The following is a 21,132-nucleotide window of genomic DNA, read 5'->3' on the forward strand; positions in this document are numbered from 1 at the left end:
CCAGGACCTCAGTGGCCAGTACATTGTATATAGGTTATGTTCAGACAGGGGCCAGCGTCAAGGACCTTCAACCTACACAACTGCAAACACTGTTTTGAATGCTTTGCTATTGCCAGCTTAAAATCTCTTTTTAAAAAAATATTTTTAGTTGTAGAAGGACACAATGGTTTTATTTAATTTAATTGTTATTTTTATGTGATGCTGAGGATCAAAACTAGTGTCTCAGATGTGTGAGGCAATAACTCCACCACTGAACTACAACCCAGCCCCCTTGAAATTCTTAATACACTTTTTGAATAAAAGACATCACCTTTCATGTTTGTATTTGTAAGTTGTGTAGCTGGTCTTTCACTCAGTAAATATATGGAACGAATAAAAACAAACTGATAAAAGCAGCCACTATCTAACATTTTCATTCTATGGAGTTCCAAAACTTTCAGCTGTGTTTGGGAGCTCTTCAAATTCAGGCTCTATAACACTCTTGAAAGTTAACCCAGCTTAAATGGCATTCAGATAAGTACTTTTAAAAATTCATTCCACAACTAAATTGTGTGAAGAACCAGATATCCAAATTATAAATATTAAGAGCCTCATGAATGAAATCTCTTTAGAAAAAAAGAAAGAAAAGTACATATCTATATGTCATTTCAGTGAATTGCAATGTAACCACTGTTTTCATACTTTCCTACCACATTGTGAGGTATTCTGGAAATGGCTTGTAACTTAGAGAAATCAAGAGCCATAGAGATGACACATAGAGGAAATGATGATCTTATTCATCCAACATTCAATTAATAGATATTTATGTTGTATTATATGCTGAGTCTTGGGATAGAAAGTACAAGTAATTTAAAAAGAAACATGCAGGTCAATGGCTATTTGAAAAGACTGACAATCCACAAGGGGGGGGGAAGAAGTGGGGATCATGAAGGACAAGAGTGTGACACTTCCAAACAGCATCTGAACATTTGTCGAGTGGTTAAGTGTATAGACCATATGGTCAGAAATGAAAAAATATAGATGTTTCCATATAGGCAAAATGGTATAGACTTCAGGTTTCTAATATTATCATAGTAATCTACCCCTGTATTGATAAAGCTTGGTGGCTTAGATTAAGTGGGCTGTATGCCACAAATTATAGTAATTTAGGCAATGTGTTTTAGAAATAAATATAAACAGGTTAGTTGATGAGTAGAATATTACATCAAAACCTGACACATAAAAGAACTTAATACATTAGGTAAAAACAAAAATCACTGAATATGAGAATTATTATTCAAATATGGTGTTGAGATAATTCTTGGAATATTTTAACTGGGAAACACACATACACACATAATTTAAGTCCTTGCCTTTCACAATGCACCAAAGTAAATTCTCTAAAGATCAAACCTTTATGCTGGGCATGGTGGTGCATGCCTGTAATCCCACCAGCTTGGGAGGCTGAGACAGGAGGATTATGAGTTCAGAGCCAGCCTCAGTAATTTAGAGAGGCCCTAAGCAACTCAGTGAGACTCTGTCTCTAAATAAAATACAAAATCAGGCTGGGGATGTGGCTCATTGATCAAATGCACCTGAGTTCAATCCCTGGTACCAAAAAAAAAAAAAAAAAAAAAAACACCCAAAACAACAACAAAAAAAGATCAAGCATTTGAATCTAGCAAATATAGGATTTTTAAAGCTATGGAAGAAAGTGATACAAAATGAAAATAAATGCACTACATAAAACTCCAACATACATATATAAAAAAAGATAATTGAAAAACAGAAAATATCTGCAACAGATGTAAGAAAAAAGGGAATGAAATAAATATTAGCTACATAAAAATGGAAGAAAGATATAATTAAAAGAAAAAAGGCATATGATTAATTAGCATAAGAAATGATCCATAGTAATAATGAAATGTCATCCAAAATCACTGTCCTAGATACTAGTCCATTTTAGGAGTGATATGCACATTCTCAGCTACCGGAGTTCAGGCAACTCATAGATTTCAGCTCAGTCTTTCTCTAGGAAGTGATACTCACTGACAAGAGTCATGATGCTCAAGTTCACATCCACTACCTTATAGCAATCAGTAGCCAGCAGCCAACATCTAATGACTGGTCCAATGCAATAATATAAAGTCTTGCCACCTGACACAAAGGTGGGCCAATCTGAAAAGCTGTATCAGCTCTGAAAGTCCTACAGAATTGGTCAAGGCCCGCTGCAACTGTATCTCCATTTTAACTCATCCCTCTGCCCAATTAGACTTCTCTCACCTTTCACCTTTATTGTTCCTCAGGGTGTGCTTCAACAAGCATCCTATATACACACCTCAGAGTTTGTTTTTCCAGAGAGCCTTATTGACCATAGTTGGTAATGGAAGTAGGGTAAGAGAATTCTAGAACTGTAATGAGAAGTGGTCTCAGTTGCAACCCCAAGACCAGTTGCTGGAACAGGGACTATGGTTCATTTCATTAACCTTCCTCATGTAAATCCTGAAAAAGAAACCAACCAAAATCCTGGGGGAACCATTTCCACTAATTACTGCACTGTGCAAGTGGACCATTGCAGAGGCTCTGGCTTACCACCCAGAACAGTACACATTCCTCAATGGTTAGCATTGTAAGCACACAGCTTCTGGCAAAATCCTCCATGAGTTGTCCTCAGGTGAGTGAGCCTCCTCATCCAAGGTCACAACCATCCCACTACAGGCTTCAGGTTGTTACAAGGGTTTCAAGTCCCAGTTTCCTGGGCAAGATGATTTTTCTTTTCTTTTCTTTTTTCTTTTTTCTTTTTCTTTTCTTTTTTTTCTTTTATTTTTTTTTTTTTGATACTGGGGATTGAACCCAACGGGCACTGATCCACATCCTCTGCCCTTGTATTTTTTTTTTAATATTTTATTTTGAGACAGGGTCATGCTAAGTTGCTAAGAGCTTCTCTAAATTGCGGAATCTGGCCTCAAACTTGCAAACCTCCTGCCTCAGCCTCCTAAATGGCTGGGGTTACAGGAGAATGCCAATACACCTGGCTAAGGCAAGATGATGTTGAAGAAACACCCCAGCTTTGGAGTTCTCTCTAAAGATTGACAAAGCACTAGTTGAAATTGTGTTTCCATTTGACTTCTCCCAGTGCCTTATACCATCCCCAATCCCTCACTTGCATAATTCCCGGTCAACCTCATACAAAAAAACTTACAGCCTGTCTTCTAGGAATCCAGCCTTTGACACTTATCATATTAGGGGAAATGATAAAACAAAAGAAAATACATTTTATGTAGGTATAATGAAAAAAGTAAGTTTTTCCAATGTGTTGTAGATATAAATTTAAATTGATATCTTTCTGAAAAAAAAATTTCATAATAAACATCACTTTTGTGGTAGTAATTCTATTTGTGCTGATTTATTTTAAGGGAATAACCCTGGAGATATTTAAAGATTTGGCTACATATGTACTTATATGGCAGTGTTCACTACATAAAGAAGAGAGAGAAAACAGAATAAAATCCACAAGGAGCTAAATCATTAATAAATTATATATCATAAAATAATACTTCTTATTAAAGTGATTTTATAAAATATACATGGATGAGAATATATATATTTAAAAGTCTCTAAAATTCATATAGAGTATGATTTCATTTCTGTTAGGAAAGGAAAAGAAGTATGTATTCACTTACACTCAAGACTCCAAATCTGCTGTCTTTTCTCCTTGTAGGAAGCAGATGACTGGCAGACTGAGGACACTGTGTCAAGACTTTTGTGTCTGCTCTTAAGAAATTGTTTTCCTAGCTGCAGTAATGATAGGAAATTCCACATCACTTAGTCCTTTTTGAAAGTTAATAACCACACTTGTGTAACTGTTGTCCTAAGAACTTCCTCTTTAAATGGATGTTTTTAGGCTCTTTTAAATATGTATGCCTCTTTACATAATATCAAGGAAATGACTACCTACTAATGTCCCAACATTTAAAAATAAAAATTTAAATTGATGTCACCATGGGCCCTACTTTTTTTTTTTTTTTTGCCTTGAATAAAACCATATAAGAATTCAGAATTTATTTCCATCTAAAGAGTTATTTGGTTGTCTCTGTGTTTACCAGCCCTGGGACCCTGGGAAGAATCTCACAGCCAGGACAGCTATGTCAGGGACTGTGAAATGTGGTCTTGTTGGGACAGGGGACTGGATCCCTTTGATGAGGTTCCCTTGGAGTCTTCTATTTCCCATTTAATTACAATCCAGAGAAGGGAGGTACTGTTTCATCTGCTAAGGAAAGAGGGAAGGCAGCCCTAGTTCAAAAGCTTCTAAAGCCATAAAGAAGATTGGTTGATGACAGCTAGCTAGGAGCTAGATAAAACAAAACAAAACAAAACAAAACAAAACAAAAAAAAAAAAAACAAGGAAGCCATTACCCTGAGGTTGTCTCACTTAGATCTCTTATGTGAAGAAATCAAAACTAAACTTGGACAATTTTACAATTATTTTGTAGTTGACAAAAACAAAGCAAAAAAAAAAAAAAAATGCAAAAGAACCCTGAGCCTTAGCCAACCAGATCTGATTAGTTATATAGCTACTTCCCATTGAACCACATCCAAAGAGTGGGGAAAGGCCTGGCTATCACAGTCAAGCCATTTCTCCACTTTGCTTCATGTTCAGCCTATAAAAGCTGACTGCTCATGCTCCTAGAATGCACCCCATCTCCTCTCAGTTTGATGTTTCTTGATTCATGAATTATTTCTGGCTCAAATAAATTCTCAAACTTTATTTTTTTTAAGAGAGAGTGAGAGAGGAGAGAGAGAGAGAGAGAGAGAGAGAGAGAGAGAATTTTTTAATATTTATTTTTTTTAGTTATCGGCAGGCACAACATCTTTGTTTGTACGTGGTGCTGAGAATCGAGCCTGGGCCTCACGCATGCCAGGCGAGCGCGCTACCACTTGAGCCACATCCCCAGCCCCAATTCTCAAACTTTATATTAAGCTTTTATTCTCACAACATTTAGATAAATATATAGACAGTAAAAGCATAATAGGTACATAGTATATTTATTAGATTTATCTTTACATTTGTCCCAAAGTCCTATCCAGGCCCCAGTATGTAAGTGAAAAGACAATAGTTAACTGGTGATGATTTGTAACTTTATATACATATAAAACTTATATATATATATATATATATATATATATATATATATATATATATATATCTTTTCATTAACCTATCTGAATATAGGTACACAACATGTGTATGTGTGTATATATCTTACTTTTATGCTAAAATTATAGCTTAAATACAGTGTGCTATTAAAAATAGTTAACTATGGCAACATTTATAACAAGGATGACAAAAAATTATGCTTGCTTTATAAGACAATCTATGCATATGATATTTTAAGATGAAATTCACAATAGGCAAAGTACACCTAGCAGTAAATTCATAAAAAGATACATAAACAACAAATATATTTTTAGAACCTGAATTTAATAAAAGAGGTGAAAAATATCAAATTTTACTTAGCAAATTAGTGAGGAATAAAAAGGAAAGTAAAATTCAATGTCAATGATGTTAAGACGGGAACTATTAACGGAGTGGTAATGAATCAGTAAGTTGCATTAAAATTTGGGAAACAGTTTGACAAATGAAATCAAGAATTTTTTAAAATAACCATTGTTTTAACTACTTTTATTTAATCCCCATGTTATAAATCTGACAAAGAAAACAACAGAATTTCTAGGAAACCACTTATTCAAATAAATATTAATATCAGTATTAGTTGGAAGAGAAAAACACAATATATATGTTTATATCCATATGTACTGAAAAGTATTTGCCACCATTAAAATAAAGTTAATAAATATTTTAACTTAATAAATATTGGGATGGGTGTGTATGTGTTCTAGTGCTTTTTAAAATATAAATATATAACGAAAAATAGCAGGCTCTTGATTACAAAGGAAAAAATACATATAAAATAGATTGGGATGAAATAAGTCCAAATGTTAACAATGGTTACCCTTGAGTGGTGAGATTATGGTTGCTTTATTCTTTCCTTATTTACATTATTTTGTACTTCCAATTTTTTTGAACACTAAGGATATAATCTTTTGGATAAAAAACAAATGAAGTAGTCAAATAACATATAACAATTAAAAAAATCTGAGCTTTTCACAAAACCTTTCATTAAGTGTGTATTATTAAACTAAGAAAGGTATTATATGGTAATTAGCTCAATAGACTATTAATTAAAATATCTGGGTTTTAATCCTTGGTCTGACAGTTCCTAGCAGCATGACTTTGTTCTCACCTATTTGCTGATTGTTTGATAATAGGGGATTTATTTAATTCCTGTAAGCTTCAGTTTTCACATCTTTAAAAAGATTATAATGAGTATTTGTCAGGATTGTTGAAGGGATTAAATAACTAAAAGAGAAAGAGACAAGCAATGTGCCTGACACCCTCTAGGTGTTCCATCAATGTTTGTTGAAGGTAAAACAGCTGGGTGGTTCCACTGTTGGAAATCACATTATTTTTTTTAAACATGTAAAAACAGCCTTACTTCACAGTTCTGGGTCACACTCCTCTACGCAGACAAAAAGAGTATCCTAAAAATACCTGAGCCTCCGGTAGTAACTAACTCCTCAGAGCAATGCAGTGAGAATATTAGTCCTATCTCTGAAACCTTTGTCTCTTTTTTATTTTCTTTTGTTCTGCATGTTCTTTGGGCCATTTTTTTGTTATTGTTTGTTTTATTGTTCAGGGAGGATGATTATTTATCCTGAATTATGTAGCCTAAATTAGCATCCTTTTAATTTTTTTACATATTAATTCATTCTATACTTGGAATGATATCATTTTATACGTTGAATTCATATAAAATGTTTTTCTTCTAAAAGGAAGAATAAAAAAAAATAGAAAAGGAGGACCATCTGTATTCGATTCTGGAGAATGATGGACATTTTAGACATGGTAGTTCCAAAGGACTGCAAAACAGAAATTAATCCCACTGCCTGTGGAGTTCTGAGGATGAGCAGGGCAGCAGATCTCATTTAGAATCCTCCTTTGCCATCTATTAAGAAGTGAGCATGGCAGAGCTGGCCATGGGGGAGGCTTTTTGATTCTCAATTCCTCTGAACATTGTCAGTGTTTAATCAATAGCTAGTCCGGGCATCATTAAACATGTGCTCTTGGTTCAAGGTCCTCTGATCGGGATGGTTGAGGGAATTGCTCAGTTTTGCTGTAAAGTGCAAAAAAAAAAGGGTGCCCACATTCAGGTTAGCCTACTTAAAAGAGATACAATTTTAAATTGTATTGCATTAAATGAGACCTGTTTTAATGGGTCACATGGAATATCAATTATTCTTGATCTCCTAATTTTTGCTTCAAATGCAAGATGTATCCTACTGAATTTGAGATTCTGCACTTATTAATTTATGCTTGCTACAAGGAGAAGGGTTAGCAAATATGTCAGTCACTGGAATGAAGGAAGCCTATTCTTCCACATCTTAAATTTTGTAGTTCAATGATTCCATACAAGTTTAAATTCCTTGTACCATGGGCTTAATCAACTGTGTAACAAAGGCAGGAAAGCCTGTTTCAACATTCTGAGTGGGGCTATAGAGGTTTAATATACAATTTTTTCTTCCTAGTTTTAATCCATTGTTCTGATATGTACGTGATATGGCACTTAGCAAAACCTTCACTGGTCTCATGGATATACTAAGAGATGAAATAGTGTAGTTCTTACACCACAGGGTCTCATAAAAGTTATAATGAGAAATAAGGAAGATTATTAAATCATTTTCTTTTGGAAATAAGACCAGGTTGAAATTAGACTGTTTTCAAACCTAAAGAACTTAAAAATGTGAGTTGTAAGAATCAGGACATTATCCACAGAGGAAAGAAGACTAATTAATCAGAGAGGTATGAAAATAAATTTACATTTTTGTACCCTGAATCCAGGAGAAATGTTGAAATCTTGCACATTTTTTTCCAATGTGCAATATAGAAAATGTTGGAGGCAGAAAATCAATCAAACCATTCCACTGCAATTATTAAAAACTTGAGTCATATACTATATTCACTTCTAAAATAAATGAGTGTGGGCACTGAGATACTATAAAGCAGAACAGGAATGGCATTCTTCATGCTATTGTTTTATAATCTATGAATCTCATTTGGTAGGGACCAACATGATGAAGGTTTCTAGTAAATTTGAAACCACACAGTATAAATCCTTCAAATCAAATTTCCAACAGTTCAAACAAGAATAAGTCATGGAATGCCCTTCTTTTTATTACAAGACATTGGGTTATTATTAAACAATCCAGCAAAGTTTTAGAACTTGATGCAAATCCATGTACTTAGAATGCATATTCAAGTGATTATATTGACTTTGATAAAGCTAATTTTAAAACTTTGTGAAAACTCCAACTAGAAAATTTTGTGGAGTTTGTATGATACTGTATTTTGTAAAATAAAATATATACAACTAAGAATCCATGGGAGAAAAGACAAGTGCTTCCTGCCATTCATTTTCTTCACTATCATAATATTCCCAAATTCCAAATTCTTCAATCCATTCTTTACCTAATAATCTCTTTACCAGGTTTTTCAACCCCATAGGTGACTAACCCATTTTCCATATAGCACTGTGATGTGAGCCCTTCACATTTCAATTACTGACGTTTCCTTCCTTAAAAAGCTTTAATAAAACCCCAGCACCTTACTTTTGTATAGACACAGTTTGGGTTTGATTTTGTACAACTGGATTCAGTGGGTCAGCTATACCCAAATAACATGGACTGGATCTCCTTCTTACAACAGGGTGACTTTTTCAAGTTGCTTCAACTTTTTAAGTCTCATTTTTTACAATAGTGAAACAGGACAACAATAGTGCCTACTTCACAGGGATTTTTATGAGGCTTAAATGAACCAGTGGATGTAAAGTACTTAACACTGTGCCCCATGCTAACAAGTATTTCATAAACATCAGGCATTGTTATCATTCAACAACATGTCCACGTCCACACAGCTTGTAGGCACAAAGCTGGGATTTTCACTTAGAGCATCTTAGTGCCAAGGCTTATGAGCTTTCTGCGGTGTACTCTTTATATCAGATGTCTTAGGGGAGATTTGGATGGATGCTGGCTCCCATTCAATTCATAGTCAAATCCTCCAACATGGGACTAGAGTACAGAATTTCTGCTTTGGTGATTGAAGTGAGAACCATAAGATTCAGACACCAGACACTGGGGAGGCAAGGTTGATATTCTGTTGAGAAAGCTTAAGATCCTGACTTGAACAAACAGAAGGCCAACCCTCTGAAGTCCAAGTGTGTCTATGGAATGAGTCAACTTTGTACTTGCCAAGAGGGAACACAGAGAATCTTCTTAAACTCTAAAACTTGAGATGAAATAAAACTCTAAATTGCCATACTGCATTGACTGGAAGAGAGAATTCATTATAAAGATTACACGGCAGATGTATTTAACAATACCCCCATCTCCTTCTTCCCCTTTTTACGTTGTAAAGCACATCTCCATTCACTTCCCTAAGGTGATCTAAAAGAGGTAATCTGTAGAGATGTAAACCTGAGTCTGAGATTCCAAAACTTCTATGATACTCACCTCTGAGAAGCCCAGTTCCAGTACTTTAAAATTCAAGATAATAACATTTGCCTGTTATGGTTATTGTGAGGATTAGACATAGTATTTTTAAATTATAGTAATTATTATTACTAACGCACGTGGCCAAAATGACCTACAAACCACAATTATCTGGATTCTAGTATTAATCACTAGTTTCATTAAAATGTCTGAAGCTGAGTACTAGACCACGCTTGGTGAGACAGGATCTCACTAGGTTGCTTTAGCGTCTCACTAAATCACTAAGGCTGACCTCAAACTTGGAATCCTTCTGTCTCAGCCTCCCAAGTTGCTGGGATTACAGGTGTGAACCACCATGCCAGGATTGCTCAGCTTCTTCATATCATGCAAGCCACAGGACTGATGCTTGAGGAGAGCTGCTTTCCTAGGTAAGGCTCCATCTCCCAGCAGCCTGGCTCCACCCACACCCGCCAGCCTGTGGGCCAGAAGACACAGGTCTTGAAGGTCAGGTCCATAGTTAGTCTTGTTTTGTGATTACTGAAGGAAAGTTTCCTGAAAAACTTTCAGAGTCAGAATTCACAGTTTATTTGCTGAATACCTCCTTATTTTGTCTCAAATTTTAACCCTAACTTGGATTTTAACCCTAACTTGGGTCGTCGCTTGTTTAACAACACTTTCACCTCAGATTTCCATCTCTCGTTTTCAGAATTTCTATGTACCAGCTTATAATTCAGCCCGAGTTTCTAGATGGTGAAGCCCTTTCACCTGGTTTCTTATTCCTTGCTCTGTCCTGAGATTAGAAATGACAGCTCAGACTCAAATCAAGCCTTGCTGTTGACCATCATTGGTAACCACACATGTCTTTATTAAGTGGCCACCAGACACCAGGCTCTAGGTCTGTCTAGGTATCCCTCCCACTCTTGCGGTGTGGAGCCAGTGCTTGTCCTACTGACATGCTCTCCCTCACTTGTCCTGGCAAAGGCAGCAATATCCAGGATTATAGAGGACCAACATGCACACCATCCAGCTGAATGACAGGTTCAGATCTCTGGTACAGCTGGGTTTTAAAATATTGTCCATAATGTCACTCATTCATTTTTTGTGAGGATCCAGATAACAAATGAGGGTTAGATTTAGTATTTTAAAATTACATTTATGTTTTGCTGACTTCCAAAGATGATTTGAGGTAGTGAATGGAGTAAAACACATTTATAATAGAACTACTAACACTAAGATTTAAAAGGAGAAGAAAAAAAAGTACAAAAATAACAGTTGCAGAAAATAAGCACCATGTTATGAAGTAGTGTAGAGAAAGCTAAATTAAGAATATAGGTTGAATAGGGTCCCTGCAATTAAACCTTCAACTTAGTGTCGAGTTTCCTAGGAGGCAAAGTCATGCATTATAAAATTATTCTTATCTAATTAAGAGGAGATGATCATGAGGGAGACAAAATGTTCCTACTTCTAAACAAAGCATAACTTATGGCCAGGATCTTTATATTTTGAACACTGAATTAATACAGAGTCATGAAATAACATTAAACACTTTATTTCAGGCACATGCTAGAAACTGAGGACACAGAAGTAATGTCAGTGGGATAGACAGACAAGTGAACCCTTTTGTTGTGAGAGGTTCCATGTTAGAGTTGTGCTCTTGTTCTTTGTGATAGTATAAAATAACACTTTAGAAGTCCAATCTTGACCCAGTTTTGAAAACATGACTGAAATCTCTTGGTTCCCCTTCACAGGAGTTAGCTAAGCCTGTGGGTTGGATACTTCTCCTATTAGTCTCTAATATTTCTGGGTTATAATGCATATGTCCAATTACAAGTCTAAATGTCAGGGTCCCCCAGACACTTAATACCCAAGAATAGCCCCTTCTTCCTTTGATTTGTAGAATTTTTCAAAATAAGTAATCTGCATGAAGATGAGGAGACTTAGCCTATCAGCACCCTGTTTACATATGCAAGCAGTTCTCTACCTTTCCCACTTGCTGTTACCCTGCCCAGGGACAACCCAGGGTGCAGCCCTGCTCAGCAGTGCTCTCTCATTCAAGGCTGTAAGTAACAAGTTCCGAGTTTCATTTAACTGAGTGTCTTTAGGTTATGTCCTGCCATCAGAAGAATCTTTAAACTTCTGACGTGTTGTATTTGCTTTATGAATATGGGAGTCTTCATAGAGTCTTCACAGAGGAAGTGACTTTAAACTAAGGGCAGACAAACAAAACTAAAATAATAATTAAAAAAAAAAAAAAACGTAGAGAAGAGGAGAACATGAGGAGAAGAGGAGAAGTCTTGTCATGCATCCAAACTAAGGGAGAAGCAGGCACCGGCACCGAGGCAGGGGGAGTGTGGCAGATAGAACACTAAGGGAAAGGAATAAGATGGGATCTTCCTGGGTCAATTAGGGAATTACAACTTTTCTTTGTGTCTGATGCTGGAGTCTGAAGCATACAGTAGAAATATGAGGCAAGACATTAGTAAATAGAAGTCAAAGCCTGAAGCATCTCTTTTGTTAAAAAAATATTTTTTTTAGTCATAGTTGGACACAATATCCTTATTTTATTTATTCATTTTTATGTGGTGTTGAGGATCAAACACAACGCCTTACATGTGCTAGGTGAGTGCTCTCCCTCTGAGCCTCAACCCCAGCCTCAAAGCATCTCTTAAGCCACTGCAGGGCTTGGGATTAATTCTGAACGCTAGGTAGAAATGAAAAGGGGTTTTAAGCATGGCAAAATAAATTTTTATCTACCTACTTATTTATTTATTTATATTTGTGGTACTGGGGATTGAATCCAGGGATATTCTGCCATTGAGCTACATCCCCAGGCTTTTTGATTTTATTTTATTTTTGAGACATACTCTCCCTAAGTGGCTGAGGCTGGCCTCAGACTTGAGATCCTCCTGCCTCAGCTTCCCCAGTAGCTGGGATTATAGGTGTGTATCATGGTGCTTGGCTTAATTTTTAAATTAGATGTTAAAAGGATTGCTCTGGCAGTACTTAAGATAATGGATTAAAATGGGACATGTATACTGGATAGCAGTTAAGATAAATTGCAAAAACCTTTCTGAAATTATAAGGGCCTTAATTAGAGCAGTCATAGTGGAGGAATGCTATGGTGGTGGTGCCCATTTGCATTACTGGGGAACTAGATGCGTAGAATCAGAGACAGGAAGCCATGAATAGGCTATGCTATCCTGGCCTGGAGAAAGGGTGACCTGAAGTCCTGACTCTCAAAAAGGTGAATGCAAGGGAAGAGTTGGTTGGGTGGGGAAGGAAGACTCAGTAATGCAGGGGGACATCCTCTAGGAGAAAGGGACTCAGGCAGTAGCCAAATCTATGGGTGGAGGTAACACAGAGAGTGAGCTCCTCTAGGGATACTGACTTGGGCATCATTCCCTTCTAACTAAGTAAGGTAGGTAAAACATTATAAGTGAAAACAATCACAGTTGGGAAAGAAAAAAAAGGGACAAAGTTTGAACTCTGAAGATCATGAGGACTGTCATGGTGGATAGAAATAAAAGACTCCATGAAAGAAGTTATGGAATCATTATAGGGAAGAGAATCAAGTGAAAATTGTGACCTACAATCCAAGAGAAGAGAAATCAAGAAGGAAGGAAAGGTAACTACTTTCAAGATATTAAGCAAAATAAGGAATTAAAAGTGCTCCTTGAACTTAACAGTGAATTATTTATTAAAAACCATGGCAAATGTTTTAGGGAGGAGTTTTTTTTTTTTTTTTTTTTAACATGGAGAGAAAGAAGCTGGTGAAAGAGGAGAGAGAAGATTCTAAGGAGGAGGTCAGGGTGGGTTCTCAGATATGAGGAAATTAGTTTTAAAACACAGTTGAGCACCTTTTTCTTCTGATGTAAGAGCAAAGCAGGTAGAGATGAGGGTTAATTCTTGGATTTCTGGGTGGGATTACAATTTTGGAAGCCCCTTGGCTAAGGATTTGTTTTCTCTGTAAAATAAAAGATATAGGTTATGAAATCACTAAATTCTCCCAACCCACCAAAAAAAATGTCTCTATGATTGTTGTTTCAGAAAATTCAAAGTATGAAGCCCTGTGGTCTCTTTTTTCTCAGTAGCTGGAAGCTGTACAATGATACTAGGTTTGGATTTAAGTTTTCTGTTTCTAGCTGGTATTTGCAAGCACTTATTCCTCCTTATTTTTTTGAGATGCAGGAAGTATTATTTTATGTTCAGTGTCTTTTTGCATTTTGTGCCCTGTAAAGACGCATAAGCTTGCCTGATGCTCTCTGCCCCCAGTGCTTTTGGAAACATTGAGTATAAATCTGCAACCTCCTGATAAATGAGAATGGGAGAATTCCATCATATAGTCAAAATATAGTTGTGAACATTGCTCTAAAAATAAAATAAAAATAAAAATGCACAAATGGAGAAGGTGTTAAAAGGATGAATATATATTTTAAAAATCGATTGTCTTAGTCCATTGGGCAGCTATGACAAAATACCATAGACTGGGTAGCTTGTAAATAACTAAAAAACTTATTTCTCATAATTCTGGAGGCTGAAAGTCCAAGATCAAGGCACCAGTTGATTATTATTGTCTGGTAAGGGTCAATTCTTTATAGACTGTGCCTTCTGTCTGCATGTTCATGTGGTGGAAGGAGCAAACAAATTCTCATGGGCCTCTTTAAATAAGAGTACTAACCCCATTCAGAAGGGCTCTACCCTGATCATCGAATCACTTTCCCAAAGGCCCTACATCCTAAAACTATCATTGATGGATTAGGATTTCAACATGCGAATTTGGAGAGAACACACATTCTTACTATTGTACCTACCAACAAAGATGCCCAATGGAAGCTATCTGATCCCCAAAGCAAGTTTGTACCTATGGCTTCTGACCCTCCATAATTTTGTTTAGTACCATGATTTATGGCCAACTGCAGGAATTAGCTGATGTATACTGAGTGCTTGCTCAGTGTCAGGAAAAGAATCAAGGATTTAATTTATATTGTCACATTCATTACTGCACCCAACATAGAGACTACTGGCTAGATCAAAGCTACACACAGTGTGTGTATATTTAAACTACATGATGAAGTTAACATTATCATCCCAAAGAGGAGGCAAAAATTATTCCCAAGATGTACCACTCTCATATTAGCATTATTTTTTTTCTCACAATCCTAAATGCCATGATATATTTTCATAAATGTGTAATTTAAAGCTAAACTCTAGGATTCTTATTTGTACATATTGAAGAATCTCCCATTCTCAGTATCTCTGGATAGAATGAGTGCTCTGTTTGTGGGAAAATAATGTAGGAGTAGATACATCATGGTTATAAATTATTGATCTAGACCTCTATTTATTGGGCATTCATTGTGTGCCAGTTACTATTTTAATCTCTTCACATTTGAGTTCATCCCACAGTGGGTATCCTACAATGCATTATGAAGTCAGTGAAGAAACACAGGAAACCAAAATTAATTACTGCTTAACATTAGGATTTTATTATTTGATACAATATGTACTATAAAATATTTTCTAAATATTTTATAAGTAGAACTAGAAAAAAATCCTAAAACTTATCCCAAAGGATGGCATGTTAAGATATTTCCCACAGAGAGATCAAGAAGAAAAAGCACTAACCAAATATGAAGACCATTGTGCTAGCATTTCATTGTTTTGTCTTCTTTGTGTTTATTCTAACCTCGGGTACAGAGAGTGGAATTTATCACAGTGGGTCGTTCAAGGGACTTTCTCATCACACTCTGGTCCTTGGAAAAGTTTCTCATTTACTCTCAGCCTCATGGGTAACCATTGTTGTGTGTTAAGACACTCTTCTATAAGATATATGCTCTTGTGCAATGTATAATATTGAACATTGTAAATTATTTTCCTGGTTTTATTAGCTAAAGATACAAATGTAGAGACAGAGATGACATAGCCTCTGAAAATTGGAGGGACCGAGTAACTGGGCCAAGATCACATAATTCTTACTTGATGTAGTCAGAATTCAAACTTCAATCTGTGTCTGTCTAAAACTGCAAGTCTTATTTTCCTGAGCCTACAATCTGTAGGAAAATTGAAGGAAAAAAGAGAAAATTCTAAATGTGTTCCTGAAATTCAAGTGGATAAAAAAAGTTATTGAATTGAGTTTAATATTCAAAACTCTGTTTGAAAATTTGAGAAGCTCATCATTTTCCACAGATCCACAGAATGGGGACAAGGTGGGCAGAGGGGAAGTGTTCTTTAAATTCAGTTTTCAAGAGTTAAATTTAACCATCTACTACACAAAAATGCTTAATATTTCAAGGGTGATGAATTTGATAATGACAGAGAGATGCCATCAATCTGACAAACTAAACAAATTTTTTTAACCTGACATAGCCTTATTCAAGACATCAGCTGTCATCTGAAGTGAATTCTGTTTCTAATTTGTCTTCATAAATAATGCAACTAATTGAAAGGTAGTTACAATGAAAGTCTTTAACCTCTTTCATCTCCAATTTGAGGGAAATCTCTTGCGTTTCCTCGAAAGTATCTTCTTCTCCTCTTATCAAATAAAACTTAGACATCATTGATGAGAATATTGAGTTCAAAAATAAAAGAATCCATTGTGTGAAGACCAGCACTTCTAATGGTTTTCTCAGCTTTATATTTTTAAAGTTAGCATTATCTTAAAATACGAAACTTATGAAAATCTGATATAAGGAAATTTATTCAAGCTCCAAGTTTCACCGAGAAATTATTAAAATCATTATTTTAATCAACCTTCTTGCCACCCAACTTCTGCTTACTTGTAATTAAAGTATAACACTGACTTCACCATGTTATATATACACTTACCAACACAGAAAAATCTTTTAAATTTTAGTTCTGGGTAACCTTTCATTTTTTCTTCTCATTTAGTAAGAATAAAAAGGGGCCATTGAAGAAAAACAGATCCTGACCATTCCAAGCAACTGGAAATGAAGAATTCTTGTGTTAGAGATTGAAAGTAATTAAAATCTCCTCTACCTAAATTTTCTCTATGCATACATAAGTGATTCCATTTGTTTATTTGTGAATACATGTGTTAATAGACCTATGTGCCAAAGGTATGAAAGAGAGGAAAGAGAACTAGGCAAGCATTAAAATATTCAATCATTTCAAAATTTCACCCCTCTGAGAGGGCCAATTTCAGCAAATACATCAGAGGAAGGACATGATTCTGAATGAGGATTTGAGCTGGTCATCTCTCACAAGATTGTTATATATCTATATAGTCATAAATGCAACACAAATGACATGGCATTTCTTAAAGAAAAAAAGGAATATCTTCAGCTGGAGTATTCAGAGAAAGCTTAACAGGACAGATGACATTTAACATGGACATGGTAAGTAGAGTTTTGATAGAGATGGTGGTGGTGGGGTGTGAGATATATTGTAATTTAAGAGTAAAGTAAGGCATTGAAGTAGAGTGACTTAAGAGAACAGAGATCAGCCAGGGTATTTTGGAGCCTATTTCCAAAATATAGGAGAGAAATATTAAGTATAAATTTATAGGATGATGACATAAGGTTAGTTTCTGTTATTGATAGCTATTGTGAAAATATATTGTTTTAACTTTTAGCTCCATTTACTATAACAGAATGTGAGAATTTCATCTAGCAGTGTCTTTATGATTTTCCTGGTCTATCTTTAAAAATATATATCAGATATTACTTGAAGGCATTGGATCAGGAGTGGTATTAGCTAGGTTTTCCTGAAACTGTTTTTCTTTCTCAGAGTGAAAGTTCCTTGATCTCTTTGGCTCTGAGTCTTCTTATCTCTAAGAAAGGGGTTGGGGCTGGATTATTCCTTGAATTCCTTCTAGATATGCTTCTATGATATGGAAAACAGTGCAAAAGTACCACCCACTGAATATTTTTTTCAATAAAACATTTCTTATCCACTGATTTTTTATTAAATTGGAATGTAAGTTTCTCACTTTTAAAAAAAATTAAACTAGATCATGGAATCTTCACTCTGTTTCTATGCTTGATTTTTGTAAAGTCTTAGTTCTTTAAACTTTTTTTTTTCAAATTTAATTACAGCTCTATAAGAGAGTTATTATGCACAATCCAATAGCTTTAGTTATTAGATGCTATGTAATGACTTAGTGATTTTGAAAATTCTGTAAAATTACAACACTTCAGAGTGGAAGTAATTTTAAGAAAACTTTATCTGATTTCTACATTTTACACACAGGGAAAGAGGAATGTAGAGAGACTCAGTGACTTTCTGGAATTCACTTGCCAATTCGAATTCCACTGTACCATTCATTGTCCCTAATCTACATGGATGAGATTTAATGGGCAAATAATATGAACATAAACATCTCGGACTTTCTAAAGATTGTTAAAATGTAGTTTTTGTTTGTTGTTAATTGTAGGACTAGGTATTGAACTCAGAGCCTTTCACAGGTTAGGCAAGTACTCTACCACTGAGATATATCCCCAGTCCTTTTTATTTTAACTTAAGACAGGATCTGGCTAACTTGCCTAAGCTGGCCTCAAACTTCTGCCTCAGCTCTTCTGCCTCAGCCTCCTGCATAGCTTGAATTGCAGGCATGCACCACTACACCCAACCTAGTTTTCCTTTTGTAAGTTGTTGATCTCCAACTGTTAAACTTGGTAACATCTGTGTTAAGGCAGAACACTGAAAATCTTGGTAACATAAGGCAGAACAGTGAGGGTTCCACTTGTCTGCTTCCCTATGCTGCGCTTACGCTGTGCCACCAACCAATGGCAATTGTTTTCACTTGCTGTGATGCTCTTCACCTGAGGGACATCTCCTCAGACTGGCTTTCCTGATGCTGCCTTTCAGGACCATGCCAGTGGGCCAGGTGCCATGCTACTCAAGGGCAGGAATGGAGGCCTCTGGCCTGAAAACTTATTGAATGTAGGCAGAAGCAGTCACTGACAACTTGGCCTCAGCCCATATGGCAGTATCTATCATAAGTCAGTGTCATAATGTAAGTGTCATGAGACTCTCCCATGTACTCGTCTTTTTAAGAAGTGCCTTCAAAAAGACAAAAGGATATATGGGATATTTGGGGGTACCACAGACTTAAGAATCTTAGAGAAATTATAAGACCTTCCCTCCAAAAAATTACATGCATTCCAAATCTTTGCAGACAAATTTGTTATATGAAACTGAGACCACAAGGCCAAAATCATAAATTTTCATAGCTCCATCTTCTCTTCTGTGACTCATTGGTCATAACAAATTTCTAACATAATCTCCTAATACACATCAACCACGGTTCTCAGTTTTCTGTCAATTAAAATATCCCAAAGGAAAAGTGAGATAATTCAGTTTTCCTGTATTAAAAAATAATTGAACCTTCCTACAATCTAATCCAAAATAGACTAATGTAACACTTAGTTCTCTAAAATAAAGCCTTTCTTTTAAAATAAATAAACAAACAAACAGTTGCCCTCAAGGTCATATTATTAAACTTTGAATACAAAGTGCTGAAATTCTTCTTGAACTCCTTTTAACAAGACTGAGGTAATTATAAACTGTGTTAGATATGTCTCTTGAGAGGACTTTTGAAACAAATACTTCTATGTGTGCATGTGACAATAGTATAAAATTTTTCATGAAGGTCAAGAGCTGGGTTTTAAGTCCAGTACTTCCTGTGGAATGGAATCCAAGGAGTTAAAGTCTTTGAAATAATTACACTCATGAATTTCCTACTTCTCATTAGCTTAATTTACTCATCATATATATACTTGAATCAATTTAATTTGCATACTATGTTGAAATTCTGTATAAAGAATTCAGTTTATGGAGTTGCAAATAAGCTATTATCATAGTGTCCATGTACACACACAATAAGAATTGGCTTTTAAGAAATGAGAATATAAAGATAAACCATAACATCCTTATCAAACTCAACTTTTGACCTGATGTCATTAAAACAAAAATTGGAAAATTCAAGGGCAGTGATGGTAAAGAATAAAGAGAGCTTAATGATTTTACTCAGAAATAGCTAATAACTTCCAGGGTTTAGAGAACTAATTATTCTTGTAAACACAATTTAATTGGTAACTAGAGTGTTTATTTTGCCTTATCACAAAGACCAGATATCATTGATTCATATAAATCACTACTTTGCAAAATATTTTGTATATCAGATACAAAAATTCACCAGCTTAGCTTTTACTGATAAATACCTCATCTGTAAGTATCAATAATCCTGCTGCTGCTAAATATTTTGTGACTCAGAGAATTGATAGAGGCAGCTTAAGGATGCTACTAGTGGAAGACTTACAAGGTTAGGATTGGGGCTGGGAAAAGGAATCTCATTGCTAAGACTATTAATCCTGCCAAAAGAAGAGGGTGTTTTGATTAAATAAATGTGCATGTGCTCTGTTCCACAGCTTGTGTTTGCAGTAGATAGAATCATTATGATATTGGGCTCCCTAGATATTAGTACAATTACTTGACCTTGACTTTGGAAAAGTATTTTTTTTTTGCTAACATACTTTCATAACTTGTTTATCATACCAAAATCAGATTTATGACCAGGATGTCTTCACCTGTTTACCTTGGTCTTCTCTTACTTCATATAATACATAATAAAATATAGAAAGAAGGAGAAAATATTAAGAAACTAAGGGAAACTGACTGACTTCTATTACAAGTTTTGTGTAAAATAAATTATAAGATGCCTATAATCTTGGGTGGGTGGACTAGTTAACACATTCTATCTAAATAAAGCCAGCTACACAAAGTGCTACTTTTTAAAATAATGGCTAGTTTTAAAGAGCATCTGGATTTAAAAGTGTAATATATCATTACATCATCTTAGGATCATGACTTAACTAAAAAATACATTTATGTACATGACTTCAGTGAAAACAACAAGGAACATTTACACATTGTAAGGCTAGGACTGTTATTAAAGTTTATTCTATTTCTTCTCTACACTCATTTTAAGAAATTTATAAAAATTTAGAAACATACAAAGAAGATAAAAAGTAATAATCCCATCACACAAAAGTTATATTTAGGAACAGTGTGATGCAAATAAATATATTATAATGTAGATTCAATGTACGCAGTTTTAATTGTGCTTGAGTAACTCTAAGGTCTTTGACATATAATCTGTTATAATATTTATGAGGACTGAATTTTAATCATGACTCTGATTTTGAATCTGGTTCTAAGCCCCGGTTGAAATGAGAAACTTATAGCTAATAATTACAACGGCTCAGCATCCTCACTTCATTGTGGCTCTGTGCTGTACTTGCTGTACATAAGCAATAACCAACAAATTATACTTCTCTGAATACAACAGAAATTATATGCTATGGAAATACTCCCACATTTAGAGATTCAAGCTTTGCTTTTGAATGTTAATTTCTATATTTCTTTCCCCATGTTTCTTTTCTTTCAGTCTTTTAATAGCATTTTTTTTTTTTAATTCTACAGGACAGAATTGTGCTTGAGAACTATCAGCTTCTATAGATATTTCCACAATAGGAAAACCTTTTCTTCCTGTCCCCACATGGGCAGGTCGATTTTCATTGAAAATGG

At 35.2% G+C, this 21,132-nt stretch overlaps 1 protein-coding gene across 1 annotated transcript in view; it reads right to left on the minus strand.

Moving 5' to 3' along the window:
* Nucleotides 1-21,132, minus strand: part of LOC143407899 (EGF-like and EMI domain-containing protein 1) — a 607,825-nt gene that overhangs the window by 151,837 nt on the left and 434,856 nt on the right. The gene's annotated exons all lie outside the window — the stretch shown is intronic.

The sequence above is a fragment of the Callospermophilus lateralis genome, chromosome 10, assembly GCF_048772815.1.
Source record: "Callospermophilus lateralis isolate mCalLat2 chromosome 10, mCalLat2.hap1, whole genome shotgun sequence".
In the NCBI taxonomy this organism is placed as follows: Eukaryota; Metazoa; Chordata; class Mammalia; order Rodentia; family Sciuridae; genus Callospermophilus; species Callospermophilus lateralis.